The sequence below is a fragment of the Martes martes genome (genome assembly GCF_963455335.1).
Source record: "Martes martes genome assembly, chromosome: 13".
NCBI lineage: Eukaryota > Metazoa > Chordata > Mammalia > Carnivora > Mustelidae > Martes > Martes martes.
The window spans coordinates 41,471,262-41,493,306 of record NC_137901.1 but is presented as its reverse complement, the minus strand read 5'-3'; positions in this window follow the sequence as shown (position 1 = coordinate 41,493,306).

Genomic DNA, 22,045 nt, shown 5'->3' with positions numbered 1-22,045 from the left:
CTTTAAATGAGCTTGCATCCCCTTTCTCTCTTTTTTCTCCTTTGGGACTCAAATAATATGTAATTTTTTTCTTTTAGCTGTACCCTATTGCTCACATAGGCTTTCCTCACTTGTCTTCCTTTCCTTTGTCTTTGTTCTTCTCTGACTGGATAAATTCAAATGAGTTCCCTTCTGTTTCACAGATCTCTTATTCCTCTTGATCCAGTCTGATATTGGTGCTCTTACATTTTTCATTTCAATTATAGTATTCTTTAACTCCAGAATTTCTGTTTTTTTTAAAACATCAGATACCTGAAGCATTTTATTTATTATTATGTTATGTTTGTTTTTTATATTTCTAATCTCTCTGTTGAACTTCTCTTGTTCGTGTTGTTTTCCTAATTTCATCAAACTGTTTTCCTATGTTTTCTTATAGTTCACTGAGCTTTCTTAAACATGATTTTTTATTCTTTATTGGAAAAATCACAAATCAATATTTCTTCAGGATCTTTCACTGCAAAATTATTATGTTCCTTTGGTGGTATCAAGTTCTTTGATTTTTCATGCTGGGTGATGCCAAATCTCAAATGTGTTTACTTTCTTCCAATCTTGCACAGTTGGGCCACTTTGTACATGTGCTCACTAGCTAATTACAAAAGCATGCATTCACCACCTTTGGGGATAAATAATTAAATGGCCATGGGATGATGTGTATATGTGTGTTGCTAAGGCATGTGGAGCATAAGGGATGCCCTTGGACCAGTTGGGGTGATCCATAGACAAGGCATCTCCAGCAGCTTGTGGGTAGGCTTTCTGGTAGAGTTCCCAAAGTAGTTAGTAAGATTAAGGTCCCTCTGATGCCCTCCAAGAGCCCTGACTGGTGTTTTCCCAGCTACTCCTTGCCCCACAGTTGTGCAGCATACCTTAGTATTTGGGATGGGATGAGAAAAATGTAGGTCTCTTTGGAAGCATCCTATATAACTGAGGAAGCTAGGTACTCACTCACATTCTTTCACTTTTTCCATAGAAGAAATCACAAACCAAGAAAATCTCTTTTGATACTGAGATATGCTGCCTTGGGGGAGGACTGACACAGGTAAAATAGAACTGTTTTCTTCAGTATGTCCAGTGTCAGATTGGTTTTATTCCAGTATCCCTGGATTCCTGGACTTTCACAAAGATGCTTTCATCTATGAGTAGTTGTCAGAATTGGTGTTCTTTGGGAGCAAAATGATAGAAAATTCTATTTCCTCATTTGATGACTTTTTTCCTGTTTTTATTAGTCCAAATATTCATTTTTGTTAGAAAATACAATCAATGAGGGTAAAATTTTCTGACTTTTATGCATCAGTTTCTTAGCAACTACACAAAGGAGACTCTTTTGATATCCATTGAGATGTACATCAATAGCTTGAAGTTTCTTAAAACTGATAATTCATGATAAATGTTATTAAAATGTGTTTTATAATATAATGAGTATCTATAAGAGGAACAGATCTTTTGGCATAATGGAATACTATCTTTTCTGAAGTTGATTTATTTCTGATTCAGTGCTTCTTCCTTTCTGATTGAGGCCAAATCCAAGCACTTTTGAAAAACATTTGGGATTTCTTCTATAGCCTTTAAAGTTGCCAATCTTTAGGACACCTGGGTAGCTCAGTTGGTTAAGTGGCTGCCTTCAGCTCAGGTCATGATCCCAGGGTCCTGGGATCAAGTCCTACATGGGGGTCCTTGCTCAATGGGGAGGCTGTTTCCTCTATCTGTCTGCCTGCCACTCTGCCAGCTTGTACTCTCTCTCTCTCTATCTTTCTCTCTCTGTGTCAAATAAATAAATAAAATCTTTTAAAAAATTAAAAAATAGTAAAGTAAAATAAAATTGCCTATCCTTGCTTCAGTTTGAGATGATGAAACTTGGAGACCCAATCCTGAGGGCCTATATTTTCTAGAGTTTGTCTAACTTTACATTAAGAAACTAGGTTAACACTGAATTAGAAACAGTTTTTTATGGCGTGCCTGGGTGGCACAGTCAGTTAAGCATTCAACTCTTGATTCCAGTTTAGGTCTTGAGATCAAATCCCAAATGGGTCTCCATGCTGAGCTGGGAGTCTGCTTGAGATTCTCTTTCCTTCTCACTCTGCCCTTCTTCCCCAACTCTTTCTTTCTCCCTCTCCAAAATAAATAAATAAATCTATAAAAAATTTTTGATAGAATATTTAATCAAAAATGATCCAAATGAGGAGGAATAAATCACTTGTTGACGCTTCCTGATGGCACATGGGAGAAGAATGAGACACAAACAAGTCAGCTGCAAGAGAAAGGGAGCAGGGGTCAACAGTAGGAAAGGCTGTCGCCCTGAACCACTCCTCAGTCTCATATTTATTGGAAAGTAAGTAACAACCAACAAAGTCAGAGTAGGTTACACATTGACCATGAGTCTTGTAGATAAGTAAGAAGAAAGGCAAAATATGTTTGGTCACTTAGTACCTGACCTATAGTGAGCAAGCCCAAACAAAAAGATCGTCTGACTAACTACAGGTGATCTCTGGGGAAGGGAGATAACGGAAAAATGAAGCAGGCAGTGTTCTGCCCTGAGCGAGCCGGACATCCCCAGCTGCTCCATTTCAAGGTTGTATATTGTCCTCTTCCCTAGAGGCCTGTTGCCAGTACATATTTTTCTTAAGGCTATATCTAAGCATGATTGATGGCTAGTATAATTTCTCATGGGTTATCTTTTAAGCAGTACGTTGTTCTGAGGGACGGTTACTCTTATCTTCACCCAGTTTCATGGAAGTTAAGAGGGTTGTCAGTTGTTGTTGTTGTTATTTTTGTTTTTAACAAAAGAGACAAAGTGTGACTGTTAGTTCCTAAATATCAAAAAAAGAGGAGGGGGGATATGAGGGGAAAAAAACAAAAACAAACAAACAAACAATACTGTCTTATCCAGTATTGTATTCTCACTGTCCATCACAGTTCCCCGCACAGAATAGACATACAGTAAATAATTATCCAAGGAAATGACTGGAAGAAGGGGAGGAAGAATGGAGAAATGGGTGAAAGAAAAACAAGAGAGAGAGAGGGAGGGAAAGATTGCTCTCTCTTCTAAATGTTGAGCTCTTTAAAGCAGGCAGGATCTGTATCTTATACTTCATTTGAGTACACACTCTGTTAATTGATTAATAAGAGCGAAGACATACTTAGAGTCTTTATAGATATTCTCACTGCTGGAAACATTTTCCCCTAGGTATTCACACATCAGGCACCTTCACTTTATTCTACATTTTGCTCAAATATGGCTATTCTTGGAATTTTTCTTCCACCCATTTCATTCCCATTTCCAGCACACACTGTCACATTATTCTCTTGTTTCTTACACAGGCTCCCAAACTATTGCATTAGTTTACTATTGCTGCATAACAATCTACCAGAAACTTAGCACCTTAAATCAGTACACATTTATTAGCCAACATCTTGTAGGTCTCCAATTTGTCATGGTGTGGTTGAATCCTCTGCTTCGTGTCTGCTTAGGTCTGGAATCAAGGTGTAAGCAGGGCTGAATTTTCTCTGGAGTCTCAGGAAAATCTGCTTTGGGGCTCATTCAGGCTGTTGGTAGAAGTTAGTTCATTGCAGTTGTAGAAGTGGGTCTCAGTTTTCTTGCTGGCTTCTCTCCCCTCCCAGTGGGTGTTCCCATGTCCTTGCCGTGTGGCCTCCCTCATCAACAGCATCAGAGAATGTTCCTCATATTGAATTCTGCCACACTTCAAATCTTTGACTTTCCTGTGTTTGACCTCTTTGAATTTATTGTAATGTTAACTAGAATTTTACCACCAAATTCTGAATTATAAGGTTGTTTCCAATCTGAATAGAGTGGAACACTGGCTCAATAAAGCTGGTACATCACTTCCACTTTGCATACTTTCAGAATATTTTAAGGAACATAGAAATGGATTTTCACATCATAATATTTCCAATTCTAAGAGAACACTGGTTCCTCAGGCGCTCTTTCTCTGATCAGCAACTGAGTACTTTGTTACCATCTCCCAACTTTATCCCCAACTATCACCCTTGAATACAAAATACCCCAATGGTGTGTTAAAAAAAAAAAAAAAAAGAAAGAAAGAAAAACAATGGTAGGACAATATGATAAAAATGGCTATTTCCCCTAATATTATTCTTTCTTTGTTTCTTGAATTTTTTGGATAATATTATTCCTCCCACCTTTCTAAAAGTTGTATTTGTGATTGATACTTCTTAGAATATAGGTCAAATTTCCAGACTCTTGCAGCTAAATAGAGCCATCTAACTAAAGCCCGGCCTATGAGATGTAACTAGAGGTTTGTTTGGCAGTGTTTACAGTACCTTCTCTAAAAGGTAATTCCGTGCAGTTTGTCTCTGTCCTAAGTCATTTTCTTCAACTTGCTGCCTAGAATGGAAATGATACCATCTTGAACCAAGACAATACAGCCATTCCCTAGAGATGGGGGAGTCTGGGCCATGTTGAGCTAGTAGAACAGTACTGCCACCCAAATCTATCCATGTTGACCTCTGGACTTTTGGATTGTTAGGAGGAACTTCCAAATTGCTTAAGTCAATGTCATTTTGGTTGATTTTAAGATGATAAAGATTTTGCCAACTGAGGGCACCTGGGTGGCTCAGTTGGTTGGGCCACTGCCTTTGGCTGAGGTCATGGTCCCAGAGTCCTGAAATCGAGTCCCTCATGGGGCTCCCAGCTCTGTGGGGAGTCTGTTTCTCCCTCTGACCTTCTCCCTCCCATGTACTCTCTCACTTTCTATCTCTCTTTCTCAAATAAATAAATAAAATCCTTAAAAAAAAGATTTTGTTGACTGAAATTAGGACTTATACCATTTTAGAATTTATTAATGTAGGCTTAGTGGGAATGTTTCAGTACAATAGCAAAGACTCAGATTGTGAAGGCTGAGTTGCTCATTATCCTTATCATACCATGGAAAACTTTTAGCCAAATACTATCTATTGCAATTTTGAAACCAGATCATTTATTAACCAGGAGATAATCATATTCCTACTATTTCAGAAGATGTTGTTACTACTTTAAAAAAATGCTTAAAAAGATGAACTTAGGTCAGAGCTATCCAGAACCACAAGCTAGAAAGGGATCAGGTGTGCCATAGGAAGCACTTTCTGTCTTGGCCTGGAAACCGACAGGATGATCCATAATTTGCAGCCATGTATGATTAAAACTGCTACCTGCTTTTGCACCAAAACTGGATCAGTTAAGTAGTAGCTTCAAAATGGTAGACTTAATAAGAAATAATACTGATGTTCTTCCCCACAAAGATTGCAAGCCTAATGGCATATTTTGGTAAAAAGTGTTGTTCCCCAGTTCTATGACATTATTTCAGATAGTAAGACAACCAACACTAATTGAGAGGATTGAGGATGGGTAAAGTTTTTTTTTTATAAAAACACCAGAGATTTCAAGGTTAAAAACTAGGTGTAAACAAAATATTGTGCTAGGGGAACATGGAAATGAAATTGACTAGAAGCAAATAAGAAGCTCAGAGAGCTGTTGAATAGATTATATTGCTACAGAAAACAAGAGACAGACTGGGCTACAAAAGTTAATAAATTTTCTATGCAATAGTATTTTCCAGACCCACAAATCCAAATGAGCAGAAGGTGAGCTCTTAAATCTGTACAGTCCCCCCAAAGTACATATTTTCTGATGCTCACCATAGATGTGGCTGTGAAGAACAAAAAACAAAGAAGACCCACTCTAAGGACACAGAAAACAATGAAAAAGTGGATTCTTCCCAGAGATACAATCAGGGTTGCCAGATGTGCTAATATAGTAATTTATACATGTGTCAGAGTCAAGACTATTCATTATCCCTGCCTAATGGACTTGTACTATTGCTATGGCCTTGTGATGGCTGTTAAGTTTTCACTGTGTTTTTTTGCCTATATTTCACCACTGAAGGTATAGCTCCTGGAAAAGACTGTACTACACATTGAGAGATACTGGGCTTTGAACAGACTGCAGAAAAACAAAAAACAAAAAACAAACAAAAACAACAACAACAACAACAACAACAACAAAACAGTGGGGTCACCTGGCTGGCTTTGACAGTTGAACTGGCTGCAGAAGCTAGAGGAGAGTTTAAGATTTTTCACTCTAGGGAAGAAGGTGAAATTTTGTGTGTGTAAGAAAAACAGTGAATACGAATATTCTGGTGGCCAAAGAGGAGGGCAGAAACAGTGACCATATCTGGCCCTCAGATACTAATCTCTCCCTTTTTTGGTAACAGAATTTATAAGTGAGCACATTTGTCAGCCTTGCTTTTACTTAGATGTGTTTATAAAACTAAGTTCTAGTGAATAAGATGTAAGCAAATGGACTTCCATGCTCTTAAGAATCAGTGGACTGTATCCTTGTTTTATTTCTCCTTCCTTATTGTTTAGACACTATATGGGTCTAAAGCATCCTCCTTGGAACATGAAATGATAGATGTACGTCACATACACATCAATATAAAATATAATATATATATAAAATATTTGTATATAAAAATTTATATAGCTTATAGCCAAATATAATACTATAGTCAAATATAATACTATAACTACTATAATTCAAAATTTAGCAAATACATATGAAATGTGACTCAACTAGTCATTTTCAAGGAATAGAAAATCAAAGTAACAGTGCATTAATTGCAAAAAGAGTTTCCTTTCTTCATATAGCAAATCCTAGTAGGAGATGATTGGTTCAGACTCAGAAAGACCAAGATCCCTTCAAGGACTCAGTATTCTCCCTTTATCTATTCCTTTATCCTCAATATGTTGACATTTTTAAACTTATTTTTATATTGATAGTTATAGGAAGACTACTTCAGTTCCAGATCTCATACTTCTTTTGAGGCAGAAAGGAAGGTTTTTGTTTTTGTTTTTGTTTTTTTAAGCCTCCTTTAGTTTAGACACGAGTTTTGTTTTGCTTTTTCATCAAGAAAGCAGCATAGCAGCAAGTTGTTCATGAGATTTCATCATTCTGAACTGAGTGTCGCCATCACCGTAGGAGGTACAGAAAATGGGAAAAGTGTGGAGCTCTAGCTTTCACAGTAAGAGGAATTGAGATAAAAGAAACTTGGGAGTGTTTGCTCCTTCTGTGTGTCAGTTTATTTCGAATACAATAACCCTCCAATTAAAAGAGGACTGTGGTGTATGTACAGAGGACTTTGCTCAGATTTATTGCATAACCTCTTATAATTAACTGACTTAATGAAAGGATCCATTCAAACTCTGTGGTGTATGCATTTCAGTTAAGCGAAGAGAAAAAAGTACAGAGGATATGAAAACATCTTATTTCATAATTCAAAGATAGGTCATCATAGCACTATAGAAGAGCTGAAACTAAGTGGCCCTGTACAAAAATGGTCCAGTTCATTTATGCAGAACAAAAGTAGAAATTATATAAAAGTACATGTGATATTCACATCGACTATATTAAAGTGTTACTGATATTGCTAATGTTATGGACAGATGACTCTTGGGTAGTTTTTAAGCCTTAACATGATTTTGCTTTGCTCTAAGAGACAATGTCATTAATTTCATATGAAAAATATGTAAGGCTTTTCAGTGACACTCATGCGTTTATCCATAAAACTGTTTTCTGAGGAACTATTTTCCATTATTAGCTATTCATTGAGTATTAGGAAATTTACCTTTCCTTCATTATCCTTGGGAGATCAAAGATTTACATAGTTTTTCAGGTTAGATTGGATACATTCTAACTTGGTTTTGTAACAAGAGACATTTCTTGGTGTAACAAAAATTCAGGAAAACTTTAACATTTCATGCCCATGCTTATTGAAAATGTATACTTGTTTTGTTATATACACCTTTTTCAAAAAAGCTTTAGTAAGCATAATTTTGGTGACGGTTGCCTATGGGAAGGTCAAATAAATAAAGGCTTCTTTATTTATTTGAGAGAGAGAGAGAGAGAGAGAGAGAGAATGCACACCCAAGCTGGGGGAAGAGCAGAGGGAGAGAGAGAATCTCAAACAGACTCCCCACATTAAGCCCAATGTGGAGCTTCATCCCACAACCCTGAGATCTGAGCCAAATCTAGAGTCAGACACTTAACCAACTGAACCACACAGGAGCCTTGCCTATGGGAATGCATTGATGGTGATTAGGATACCCTCATATCATCATAGATAATTCATGGGAAATATGGGTTCTGGTATGCAAGATGAATAGACTAAAGAAACAACTATTACACAAACAAGTGGTTCATGTTTTCTTGTCAGAAATCCCCTCTTATTTTTCTCTCTACATGATTGTATTTATAATGTGTGTGGACATATGTGTGTTGCTGCAAGTATTAGTTTTCATCAAAAGTGACTTCTGAGAATTTTACTCTGCTTTTCAATCTTCGTTGATTGAACAAGGCTACAAAGTTTTAGCTAGAAGAATGATGAGTGTTCATCACTTGAATTTCTTCCCCTCCTACCTAGCGGGAAAAGCCACAGATTTTGTTAACACTGAAGAAGATGCATTCATAAATTACCACTTTATTATCCCTATGAATTCCTAAATATTACCCTATAAATAAGATATTTTCTGCCTGCTGCAATGGTTAGAAACATCCAAAAAGTTTTTTCTCTTTGTTTTTATATTTTCATTTGGTAAAATTAGACAAACAAATGTCACATGAAAAATATTAAAATTTTACCTCCCATGGTTTTGAATCAATGAAGCAAGAAAGATTCAAAAAAGAACTAGGAGATTGTTTAACCTAACTGGTTTACTCTTGTCATGCTGTTAAATGTGAAGTTGCTGAATAGAGATTTTGCATTTCCATTGCTATAGTGTTTCTTAGAGGATGGACAGAGTATGGAAAGAAGGAGAAACAGGAAAGGAGGAGAAAAACTTGTTCAAGTAGATATTTTCCCCCTGTAGTTCTGCTTTGCCCCAAGAAACCTAAAATGACCAAATGACCCAACTTTCAAAAAATAAAACAAAACTTAACATTAATATGACAACAACATGAACTACCACCAAGGACCAGAGCCCATTGTTGTCAGATGCTTTTACTTTAACATGGGAAAAACATAAAGAAAATATTTCTATAATTCTCTCATGAGTCGACTGAAGGAATGCTGAAAATGCCATCCTGCAATTGTCCACTGGCCATTTCTTACCCTAGTCCCATCTTTAAGAAACACCATAACAACCCAGGGAATTGAGTATTAAACAGGGTGTCTCCCCTACCCAGCTGACATCAGTAGTGTTTTGAAAATATTTCACAGTTGTGCGGATACATTGAACTGACTTTTGCTTGTCTATCACATTGTTAATAGGAGATGGCTAGCACCATCTAGCTGCAACACATACAGGATCACATGAACCTTAAGCTCTTGGGCCAATAGACACTCAAAAACAATCAAAGAGACTTGAACCATCTCAGCATTAACATGGAAGCAGCCCCATGGAACTAAGTGAAAATATATACAATGTTAACTTGAATTATATATAACGTGGAGGTTTGGCTGTTGTTGTTTTTGAATTTTCTAAAATCCCAAGCCAGCATGGGACAAAAGTATCAACTGTCTATTTTGCTTCCAGCTGAGTAATAACTCATTTTATTACAAATGCAATTTTTCTTTTATGAAGTATTATTCATGACTATATACCCACAAATACAAATGCTCTGTAATCTTGAAATTCTCCTGGTTACAATGTATTTTTCATAGGCTAATATTTCCAGAATACCTCCTAAATCTTTGCAAACTCTTATACAATATTTTATGCTTTAACATTGTGTAAATCCTAGTCCCTTTAGGGAAAAAACAAAAACAAAAACAAAAACAAAAGACCCTTGAAGTTCTATGTAACGAGGAGAACAAGAAGGTACTATATATATATATATACACACATTATATATATATACACACACACACATATATATACACGTATATATGTGTGTGTGTGTGTGTGTGTGTATATATATATATAATGTGTATATATATATATATATAGTACCTTCTTGTTCTCCTCGTTACATAGGAGAACTTCAAGGGTCTTTTGTTTTTGTTTTTGTTTATATATATATACACGTATATATATGTGTGTGTATATATATATAATGTATATATATGTGTATATATATATGCGTGTGTATATGTGTGTGTGTGTATATATGTGTGTGTGTGTGTGTGTATGTGTCTCTGTATACACACACACACCACAGGTTAATTCCTTTGAATCAGCCATTTAGTGATAATTTCCTATAAATTTCAATTGTATATAATGTTGTATTTTCTACTCCTCCAAGGTTAAACATTTGTTTTCCGTATAAACATAAGGGGATATCAGGGTAAAATAGAAATACAGGGTGGGTGGGAGATATACAGACTGTTCCTCTTGGGCAAAATGAAATTTAACACATTTGTTCGGTGGCCGTTTTTATTCATGACACAGGAATGCACTAATGCTAGTAGTTCACATGAAAAGACATGGTTCAGGAAAGGAATGTATTTCACTAGGATAAATAGCCTACCTTTGAGGGAATAGAAAATCCCACAACAGAAACTTGGCAAGAATTTGCCTGTAATGAGTTAGTTCAATTGAGAGAGGGATTTAGTATTGTTTCTCTTCCAGAAGATGAATGATTAAAAATACTCCCTATACCAGGTGCTCTATGTTGCTCTTGACCTTCATCCCCATCTATGTTTGCAGGTGTTCCTTCAGTTTTACAGGGGTAAACATTGTCTTTCTATGTCTCCATGAGGTGTAATTTTAGTGGCAAGCATTGTGGATGAGTGCAGTCACTTCTTTTGCCATTGCAGATAAATTTTCAACAAGAGGCTCCAAAATCACATCCATAAAACTTGGATGTGTATCAAGGGAACTGGAAAAGTTGCCAACATTTGTATATACTGTGCATTATGAGTATGGAACTGTAACTTGATATTTGCATTCAGGTGAACTTAAAGAATTTAAGTTTAATAAAATATTTAATATTATATCCAATTTCTCATGGTAAGTTTAAAAATAAAGACTGGGGAAGATAGAATAATTTTGTTTGCGTAACATTGCTTTGGTTGACATCCCATTGGAATCTGAATTACCTTTTAAGCTCAGATGTTGATACACTAAAGAGATACAGCCTTATAGTCCCCTATTGTGATTGTTCCATGGAAGAGGTAGGATAGAAGAGAGAAAATGGATTAACAAGAAAAAACACAAAGTGACTTTACCGTACCCTTGCTACCGGGAACAAGACAAAGAAAAGCTGCCCTGTCCGTGAACTGTGACTCTGCCTCCAAACCGAGCTGCAAGAAATAGGGAAGATACATTGCAGACAGAGTAAATCTTAAGCTGTTGGTTTGTTATTCTCTCTCTCTCGCATCTATCATCTATACATCATCTAACTATCATCCATCTATCTACATAGTTACGTATTATCTATCTATCTTAAGAAAACTCTTGTACTGCAAAATACTGGTTAAAATTAGGGGGGTTACAAGGATTTACAGAAGCTAATCTGTACTACTTTTCTGAGTTGCAACTTTTACATTTGTGCTTCCATATCTGACTTTGAGAATTCTGGGTATTAATTCCAGTGGGTGTTATTGAGTCATTTTACTAGTTTGGGGAATTGAAGTAGAGCAATACCGTGGTGACACGAATATGGATGGGCCTTTGTGAAACTGTAATCAGTGACTAAAAAGCACATGCAGTAAAAACATAAGTGGCACTAATAAAACAGCTATCTATAAATGGTAAAGACATTCCCTTAGTGGAGTCCAAACAAAAAGGCTAGAAGACGATGTTAAGCCAAACTTTGAAAAATAGCATTTGTCTTTATTTTTAATCACTATATCTTACTAACGTTATGTGTTTTTGATACAATTTTCTAGTGTGTGTGTGTGTGGGGGGGGTATTTTATTTTTCAGGTGATTGGTGTCCTAGTGATTAAAAGGGTCCTTCCTGGACCTGCACAATTTATACTCACTTTTAGGACTGTTGGGCCAAAAAGACCTAAACAAAAGTAAAATGGACAACTCAAAACTCAAATTCAAGTCAAGTAAAACATTAAATTTAGAAAAAAAGGAATAAATTTAATTACCAACATAATTCTATGTTATTTTTTTTTAAAAGAAAAGAAAAACTCCTATTTTAATATCAAAAAAGGCTGAACCTTCCATCCCGTCTCATTCTTTCTTCTACTTATCAATGTACATCCTTGGTATCTAGAAAGGAGTTGATTCTGCATTTTAGAGCCAGCAATAATAATAATAATAGATATGTTGAACCCGAGATGTGATGTTTGTTCTTAGATATTACTTGATATTCCTACAGAGGACAAATAGTCCAGCCTGAAGACAGCTCTAATAGTGGACAAACATAGATGATTTGTGCATCAAAAAGGGAAGCGATAGCAGTTGATAAGAATAAGTGGAGTCTTTTGAAAAATTCATGAGAATATAATAATGATAACAGGGGGACTCTATCACAAATTACAATAAAATTAATTGACATACATATATAAATTTCTTGATCAATAAAAATTCTGTGAACTGAAATTTCAAAAATGTAACTGAAAATAGAGACGTGGGCTATGTCTTCTAAAAGGACTAAAATAAGTAAAAAGATTTGTGTAGAATGTTAAAGAAGAATTAGTCTTTTTGACATGTCTCTGTTTTATAAGAATCAAATTACTTTAGCATCTTCTACTATGGTTACTCAGCCTGCCAGACTTTGGAAATCCCACTTCTGTCAATGTGAGACAGTGCTTTTGGCTATCACTTGGGATCCCACCAGGATATGTGGACCCCAATTTTGGAAAAAGGGACTGTGCCTGAGGACAAGTTATACAAGGTGTGATCTGAATCTGTGTTATTATCAGGGTTGTGTGATTGTGCTTTATGTTCATTTGGAGGGGAAAATTCTGAAATTTATATTTGGAAGTAAAGCAGAGGTTCTGAGAAACTCTTCTTGGACCATGCAAAATGCACCATGGAAGACTTTTAGTCTACAAGGTAAATTAGAGTGACACACAGTGGAAGAAATATTGTGGTTATGTCATAAGGGGAAATCGTGTGATATTTTGGAATTTATTGCAAAAGTGATGAAAAATTGAGTAGAAATGTGTAGAAATTACGGGGTTTGGTAAACATGCCAGTATTTGCACTGACAGTACTTAGATTAAAATGAAATTGGTCAAAATTCTCTATGATAATAAAATGGTATCACTCCTAGTTGCAATACTACAGCCCAGTTAAAAGGATACCAACCTTTAGAAATTGAGACTGTTGAAAGTGTATTTAACAGCAGCATGATAAGGAGAGTTACAATAAAAGTGATGATAAAGTCTTTGAAATAGAGACTGACTCAGTTTACTGATAATTGCTGAGATGTGCTGTTCTAAGGGGAATGAAGTAAAGAAGGAAAGAAAGGAAACACAAGCTCTTTGAACCTCAAAAATACCATTACAATTAGACACTGCTGGAATTGTTGGGAACCATGCCTAGAGACATGATGGAAAACTTGCTACATCCTAGGCTGCACATCTGGCAAATGTGAAACAGTCTTGTGCTAAGAGTCTTGTGCAAAGGAGACAGCACTTATGGCTTTATGATTACAAAAAACACAGGTCTCTTCAAGTCCTGAAGCAAAGAAATTGTCTGTGGGCCTAAAAAATGTAAACGTGACCAGGCAGATCTGGGGTGGTATTAAGACTGGTTCCAATGATCAAGGAATCGTCTTTGGTTAGTGTAATGTATTATAAAGAAATAAGTAAAACAAAAGAATGAGGAGATGAAATATCAAATGATGAAATAATAAATATGGTAGTTTTAGGGAGATTTTAATATTTAGGAAGAGACATGACACATGTTGGGTGATAAGCTTGATTAAAGGGAAATTCTACTACATAGTGAAAGTGAAATGAAACATTTTTTTTGAAAATTTTATTTATTTATTTGACAGAGGAGAGACAGCGAGAGAGGGAACATAAGCAGGGAGAGTGTGACAGGGAGAAGCAGGCTTCCCGCGGGGCAGGGAGCCATATGCGGGGCTCTATCCCAGGACCCTGGGATCATGACCTGAACCAAAGGCAGATTTATTTAAAAAATAAATAAAATTATGTAGTAAACTTAATTCATCTAGAGAACCAAAGCTCACTATGAATCTTTTATAGGAACATGAGCCCCAAAAGGAATGGAGTTATGATAACCATATGGATAGAGATGAGCTTTTTGTATTTTTGAATTAAGGTAGTAAATTCAAGAAAAATTACACAGATCAACCAGATGTTAAGAAGATATAAAATCAATGGTGAAAATCAAGCCAAATTATGAAATAATCTGGATTTTTACTGATCATCAAGAGATAAGAAGAAGAAGAAAAGGGCATCTGATTGATAGGTTCACGGTCTCTAACAAGACTAAAATTGGGTGAGGGGCACCAGAGTGGCTAAGCTGGATAAGCATCTGACTCAGTTTCAGTTCAGGTTGTGATCTTAGGGTTGTGAGATCAAGCCCCATACTGGGCTCCATGCTGGGCATGGAAACCTGCTTAAGAGTCTCTCTCCCATTCCCTCCCTTAAAAAAAAAAAAAAAAAAAGACCGAAATTGGGTAAACCACTCTTTGTGGTCCTGGCAATAGAACCTTCAAGCTAATAACATTATCATGAGAAAAATCTCATGTAAAGGAAATAAACAGTAATAAAAGCTTGTGAGCTTAACCTTGGGGCAAAACTGGAAAGGATCTTGCTTTAGTTTGTGCTATTGGTAAAGAATGAATTCATGCAGCTGGGGAAGAATTTGAGTTGTATATAAGAGAGCAGTTGAATGTGCTTCTGGAGACTGATGGTTATTACTTATTACATGATCAGATCAGTGTGTGCACTAAATCACACAATTTGATATCTGTGTTGCATCGTCAATTCTTCCCATTGGCTTTGCTGCCAAAATGAACTATGTATTGGAAAAGAGAAACTCACTTTCACTTTTATTTGCCCTGGAATCAGAGCCATCATTGTGAACTGCAGTTATATATTTTCCCAGAGCATTGGGACTGCCTAGTATAATTGTTGAGCTTGGCATCAAAATGGACCCTTCTTCTACCATCAGGATGCCTTAGAGTTTCTTTTCCAGTCTTGTTTACACCTTCTCACTATCAAAAATATAACCCTCATAAACACATAAAACTGACTATTATCCTTTAAATGAAATGAAATATCCAAGAGAATAAAATCTTATTGGGCTTCTATTAGAAGAACATGAGCCAGAGTTATGATGGCCATGTGCAGAGAAGGGCACTCTTTCCCTGTGAATCCATATAATTATACAATTCTCTGATTTATATTATATCAGTACAGGGATTTTCAGTTTCATAAATGATAGTGCCTATTACCATTTTATTGCCTATTCACTTATTGGGTATTTACAGCTTCTGAATATAACATTATGTCCCAATAAAAATGGATAAACCCCAGTTTAATTTCAGTCAAAATCAGGTCATAGAAATCCATTCTGAAATACGAATAATGAATAGTGAAATGGTATTTCCATCTGAGATTTTGAGCAGAACCATGGCATGAAATGGCTGAGTGAGGACATATGGATGGAAGTTATGTCAGTAAACTAGCTTCCAAATATGATGTTTTAAGAAGTTTTCAATTCATCTTTAAGGAAACAAAATAAATGACCCAAACAGAATCATGATGGGCTTATGACTAGCTGTGGCCCAAATACTTGTGATAATAAGATTTCTCATAGCCTTCAGATTCACATAGAACTAACTAAAATACTTTATGAATGTGTAAAATTATTAAAAGAACACTTCTCAGTACAATAACAACACTACAGGTCATTAAGCTTAATAATTAAAGTCAATATGTAATTGTGAAATTTCTTAAAGGACTTCTTAAGATGGTTATGTTATAAAAAATGGTGTGTAATAGAAATGAATTTCTTCAATGGAGTCTCTGAAATGAACATATACATAGTAACCTAATAAAGAAATCAGATTAAGATACTTTGCATCTCAGGGCACCTGAGTGGCTCAGTCAGTTAAGTGTTGGTCTCCTGATATGACATCTTGATCTCAGGGTTTTGAGTTTGAGACCCGCGTATTTAAAAAAAGAGAGAGAGAGAGACTGTGTATCTCAAATGGCTAACAGACACATGAAAAGATGCTCAACATCACTCATCATCAGGGAAATGCAAATCAAAACTACAGTGATATGCCACCTCACACCTGTCAGAATGGCTAAAATTATACAACACAGGAAGCAACAGATGTTGGCAAGGATGCAGAGAAAGGGGAACCCTCTTATTCAGTTGGTGGGAAGGCAAATTGGTGAAGCCATTATGAAAAACAGTATGGAGGTTCTTCAAAAATTTAAAAATAGAACTACTTTATGACCCAGCAATTGCAAAACCAGGTATTTATCCAAAGGATGCAAAAATGCTGATTCCAAAAGACACATGCACCCCGATGTTTATAACAACATTATCCACAATTGCCAAATATGGAAAGAGCCCAAGTATCCATCAAATGATGAATGGATAAAGAAGAAGTATTATATATACACAATGGACTATTACTCAGCCATCAAAAAGAATGAAATCTTGCTATTTGCAATGATATGGATGGAGCTAATATGTATTATGTAAGCAAAATAAGTCAAATAAGACAAATACCATATGATTTCACTCATATGTGGAATATAAGAAACAGGACAGATGAACATAGGGGAAAGAAAAAGAGAGAGAGAGAGAGAGAGAGAGGTAGGCAAACCATAAGAGACACTTAATTATAAAGAACAAACTAAGGTTTGCTGGAGGGGAGATAGGTGGGGGCCAGGGGGGGGCTGGGTTAGATGGATGATGGGTATTAAGGAGGGCACTTGCCGTGATGAGCACTGGGTGTTATAAGTAAGTGACGGATCACTAAATTCTACTCCTGAAACTAATACTGCACTATATGTTAACTAACTGAAATTTAAATAAAAACTTGAAACATGGAAGGAAGGAAGGGAGAAAGAAAGAGGGCGGGAGGGAGGAGGGAGGGAGGAGAGAAAGAAAGAAAGGAAAGAAAGAAAGAAAGTCAAAGAGGAATTGCTTTTGATGAAACATTACATTCCGTTCTACATGCTTCAACTAACTTGACTCTGGAAGGAAAATAAAACTCAGTTTTAATTTTTTATTGAAAAGGAAAAAAGACTGTGTGTTTTGTTCTTGTCTACCCTGATAGTCTTCATTTATTTACTTCCTACTTTTTCTTCAACCCACTCCAAGTTGCTTTCCATTCACACACTCTATACTCTTTGATTTCAGTATGTTCACATATGTTTAATTTAATATAATTGGTTTAGTCTTTATCATACTTAACATTTCAGCAGTTTTGACAATGATGGGCATAACTTCTTTCTTGAAGCATTACTTTTCCTTGATTTCCATAATGCTATAATATCCTGGTTTTCTTCCCATTGATAATGTTGATCATTCTCAGTCTGTTTATGTGGCACCAGGTAAAGTTAGATAGGCAACAAAGACACTATTCAAGGCTATTTCAATATATAAGAGAAACTAAGATTCAATCTGAACCCAGCTTTGACACACAAGGCAGGAGGTAGGGTTTTTAAGAGCTGAGATGAGGGGCACCTGAGTGGCTCAGTGGGTTAAAGCCTCTGCCTTCAGCTCAGGTCATGATCCCAGGGTCCTGGGATCGAGCCCCGCATCGGGCTCTCTGCTCCACGGGGAGCCTGCTTTCTCCTCTCTCTCTGCCTGCCTCTCTACCTGTGATCTCTGTCAAATAAATAAATAAAATATTTAAAAAAAAAAAAAACTGAGATGAATGTGAGATCTTCCACCATCTGTGTTTGTTAATTGGCTTTATCAACAGGAAAAGTAAACTTTCTAATGACTTCATAACAGGAGGTATTTTATAACTTGGAGCTAAGCGTACTCCAAAGTTAGGTTCCTATCTTCCCACAGAAATCGGGAGATGGAGCTACTATCTTCCTTGATTATTACATTTCAAAGGATGATTTCCAGATCCTTGAGGAAGATAATCCTGAACTTTACAAGTGGCAAAAGCCTTTTAAAAAGATTTATATCCCAGAACGTCACTCAGCCCTAAAAAAGAATGACGTTTTGCCATTTGCAACATGAATGGACCTAGGGACTATGATGCTTAGTGAAATAAGTCAGTCAGAGAAAGTCAAATACCATGTGACTTCACTCATGTGTGGAATTTAAGAAACAAAACAAAACAAAGAAAACAAGAGACAAACAGAAAACTAGACTCTGAAACATAGAGAACAAACTGGTGGTTACCAGAGAGGAGGTGGGTGGGAGATGGGTGAAATAGGTGATGGGTATTAAAGAGTACACTTACCTTGACGAGCATGAAGTAATATATAGAGTTGTTGAAATCACTATATTGTGCATCTGGAACTAAAATAACACTGTATGTTAATTATGCTGGAATATTAAAAAAAAATTGCATCTCAAAGAAGCCAAAAAAGAATTTACAATGATAAGTTCTCTAAAACAAATGCCCGGAGGAAAAGGAAGTCACGGGTCTAGAGCTAGGAAGAAGCCTTTCTAAAATTTGGTCAAGCCGAGGGAAATGTTAAGGTCACCAAATATTTGAATTTGAAGTTTTATTTATCAGAGCTTTTTTTTTTTTTCTTAAATGTCTTCCGTTGGCATTTTTGTCCACTTTAATAGCTTCATCATCTATATTCTAATCATGTCCAAATCCTCATTTCTAGCCCAGCACTGTCTTTTGCACTTGAGACCTCCTATTCAATTGCCTAAACCCTCCACTTTAGTGTTCCACAAGTCCTTTGAAATACCCCAGTTCTAATCTTAACCTTAACATGTGCAATGATATCCAGCAACTCAAATTAAATACATTTCTTCAGCTCTAAATAGAATTAGCTACTAAGTTCTATTAATCTTCTCTCCCAAATATCTCTTCAAAGAGTTTGTTTTTGAATTTGCCACTGTTCTCACACTAGATCAATTCTGCACTGTGGTAACCCGCCTTGCCCACCACGGCTGCCTCAACCAGATTTCTCTGTACTTTTATCCTGGCTTTGCTCCAGTTCTTTTCCTTCACTGCACCCTATGTGATATTTTAAAAATGCGAATATTTTTACATCACTCTTCTGCTTGAAACTCTTCAATTACATCTTTTGAGGTGAAGTTTACAATGTTTGACAAGGCTTCTGTGTCCCTCTATTAATGCACAGCATTAGTCTGCATGTCTAGGTGTCATAGTCACTATCTCTGCTCAAGCTTTAGTGGTCTTCTCACACCCCCCCCCCCAATAAATCCTGCTTCCTTACTTTATGGCTTTTACTATAGTGTTTCCTTCACAGATCTTTCAGCTAATTCTTAAGCTCCCTCCCAATCTCAGGTTTAATGCTACTTTTCAAAAAAATTTTTTTTCTTCTTTCAAATTAGATTTAGTTTCCCTTGTATGTGATTTGTTCCACTCTGTACTTCCTTTTATGTAGGGGTCATCACAGATCATCAAATTCTTTGCTCCGAAAATTAGAACCTTCATGAGGGTGGACCCAGGTCAGGCTTAGATAGAGCAGTAATCATGGCACCTGGAACAGAGGCTGTGAGAAAGCCAACATTTGACAAATGGAATATATTCAGTGAACCACAAATTAAAGTAGTAACTTCTAATACAAATGCTTTCTGTACATTAGCATGTACCCTGTCAGCCACACATCTTTCAAAATAACTGAAAATTACAGGCAAACTAATCCCTAACATGGTTTTGGAGTGTTACACTAACATAGCTCTTTCAAATTAGAGAATGTAAAGTGCCTATTTTGGCAAAGCAAGAACTACATTGAAAGAGTAATATATATGTAATATAATATATTGGACTTGAGGAAATGTCACAGCACTCATATCACCTGATCAGTTTTCCTAGTCATTCATATCATAATTTAGTTCATACAGTCCATCACATTTAAAAGGTTAAGGCAGAAAGCCTGAAGATGTTGCCAAATTTATAACAGTATTTATAAATATTCATGAACCTATAACATTTCCTCGAGATGCCCTTTGACAAACTTTCCAGGAGAATTGAGACTTTGTCAAGATTTCAAAGATCACATGATTGATGGTTCTAGTAGCTTTTTATAAATATGCAATAGTTCTTCTCATCACTAGAAGTTGTTGATAGTCTTTGGGAGCACATATGTTCATACCAATAGTAATTAGTCACTAAGGATCCCATCAGACCACTTTACCATAGGAAGTAATTACCAGCTTACCCAGGACATGATCTGGGAAACTCAAACTTAAAAGGGAGATGCTGAACTATTCAAACTGGACCCATTCACATAAAACTTAAAAAGTAAAAAAGACGAACCATTTATTCACGCATTGTGTTCTGAAAACAATTATACACACCTGGTTGCTTATGTCACTAGGGTGTATGTCAAATCTTATTAATAAAATGAGACTGTAGATCACTGTGAAATTATGCAATACTTTCAACCCTCTCTATATAATCAAATTGTTATTCTTCTGAATAAAGAAGAGGAGATAGGGGAATACTTAAAAAAAAAAAAATACTGGCAAAGTTGACCGGGTAAATATTACCTATCAGAAATTCTAAGGTTCAATGCAGAAGATGGAATGTCAGGGGCACCTGGGTGGCTCAGTGGGTTAAGGCCGCTGCCTTTGGCTCAGGTCGTGATCCTAGCGTCCTGGGATCGAGCCCCGCATCGGGCTCTCTGCTCAGCGGGGAGCCTGCTTCCTCCCTTCTCTCTCTGCCTGCCTCTCTGCCTACTTGTGATCTGTCTGTCAAATAAATAAATTTAAAAAAAAAATGGAATGTCAGAGCATTCTCTCATGCTCCCTGTAAGAGTAACATCTAATTTAATTTTGGGGGGAAAGTATTGCACACTATTCAATAAAAGCCTTAAAATGTTTGTCATTCCACATATAGTAATGAATCTTAGTGAAACAATTGAATTATAGAAAATGCTTATAGAACATTACTATAATAATCAGTAACTGGAAATATCCCAAATATCCAGCGATAGGAAGGTTATTATTACATTGATATTTAAGTAATTAAAGATAGTTATAAAGAGTTTTTAAGAAATAGGCTTGCTTAGACAAAGGAAAGAATAAACAGACTTCTGAATTACATGCGAAATTTTATAAATTCTATAGAGGTAGAGTGTGATATCAATGATTTCAATATATGCATAGAAAAAATGGAATGAAAATTGAGTTCATGATATTTTAGACTTCTAGTATTTCATCAGAAAATCTCATTTTAGTATTTTTTAAAGCAGACTTGATGATTTAGGGCAGTTTTAGGTCAAAGGAAAATTGGACAAAAAATACAAGGAATTCCTGTGTACACACTGACTCCACAAAAGCACAGCCTCCCACACTATCAACATTCCACTGAACCTATATTGACACAGCTTTATCACACAAAGTTTGTAATTTATATTAGGATTCACTCGCAGTGTTGTCCATTCTATGGGATTTGACAAGGAATTACCTTTATAATATTGCACAGAACAGTTTCTTTGCCCTAAAATTTCTCTGTACTCTGCTTACTCAACTCTCTCTCCCAACCCCAACTTCCATGATTTTACTTTTTTTGGAAAGTCATATAGTCCAGAGTGTCATATAGTTGGAATGATACAGTATGTAGCCTTTTCAGATTGGCTTTTTTTTTTTCATTTAGTAATATATATTAAATGTTCCTCTACATCTTTTCATGGCTTGATAGCTCATTTCTTTTTAGCTCTGAATACTATTTCACTGTCTGGATGTACATGAGTACTCATGGCTGATACAGGCTGGCTTCGGTCTTGAAATTCAGAATTATAAAATAGAATGCACATTAGTGACTCCTACATTCACTTTATAGTTACAGCTTACCATAAAAAAAGAAGAATTTTGCAGGAAATACCCACATTGTATATAAAATGTGTTTTATTGGGAAGTAGGAAAGTCAAAATAAAAAACAAAATGTCATATGTTATAACCAGAGTTATACTTTATATATTAAAATT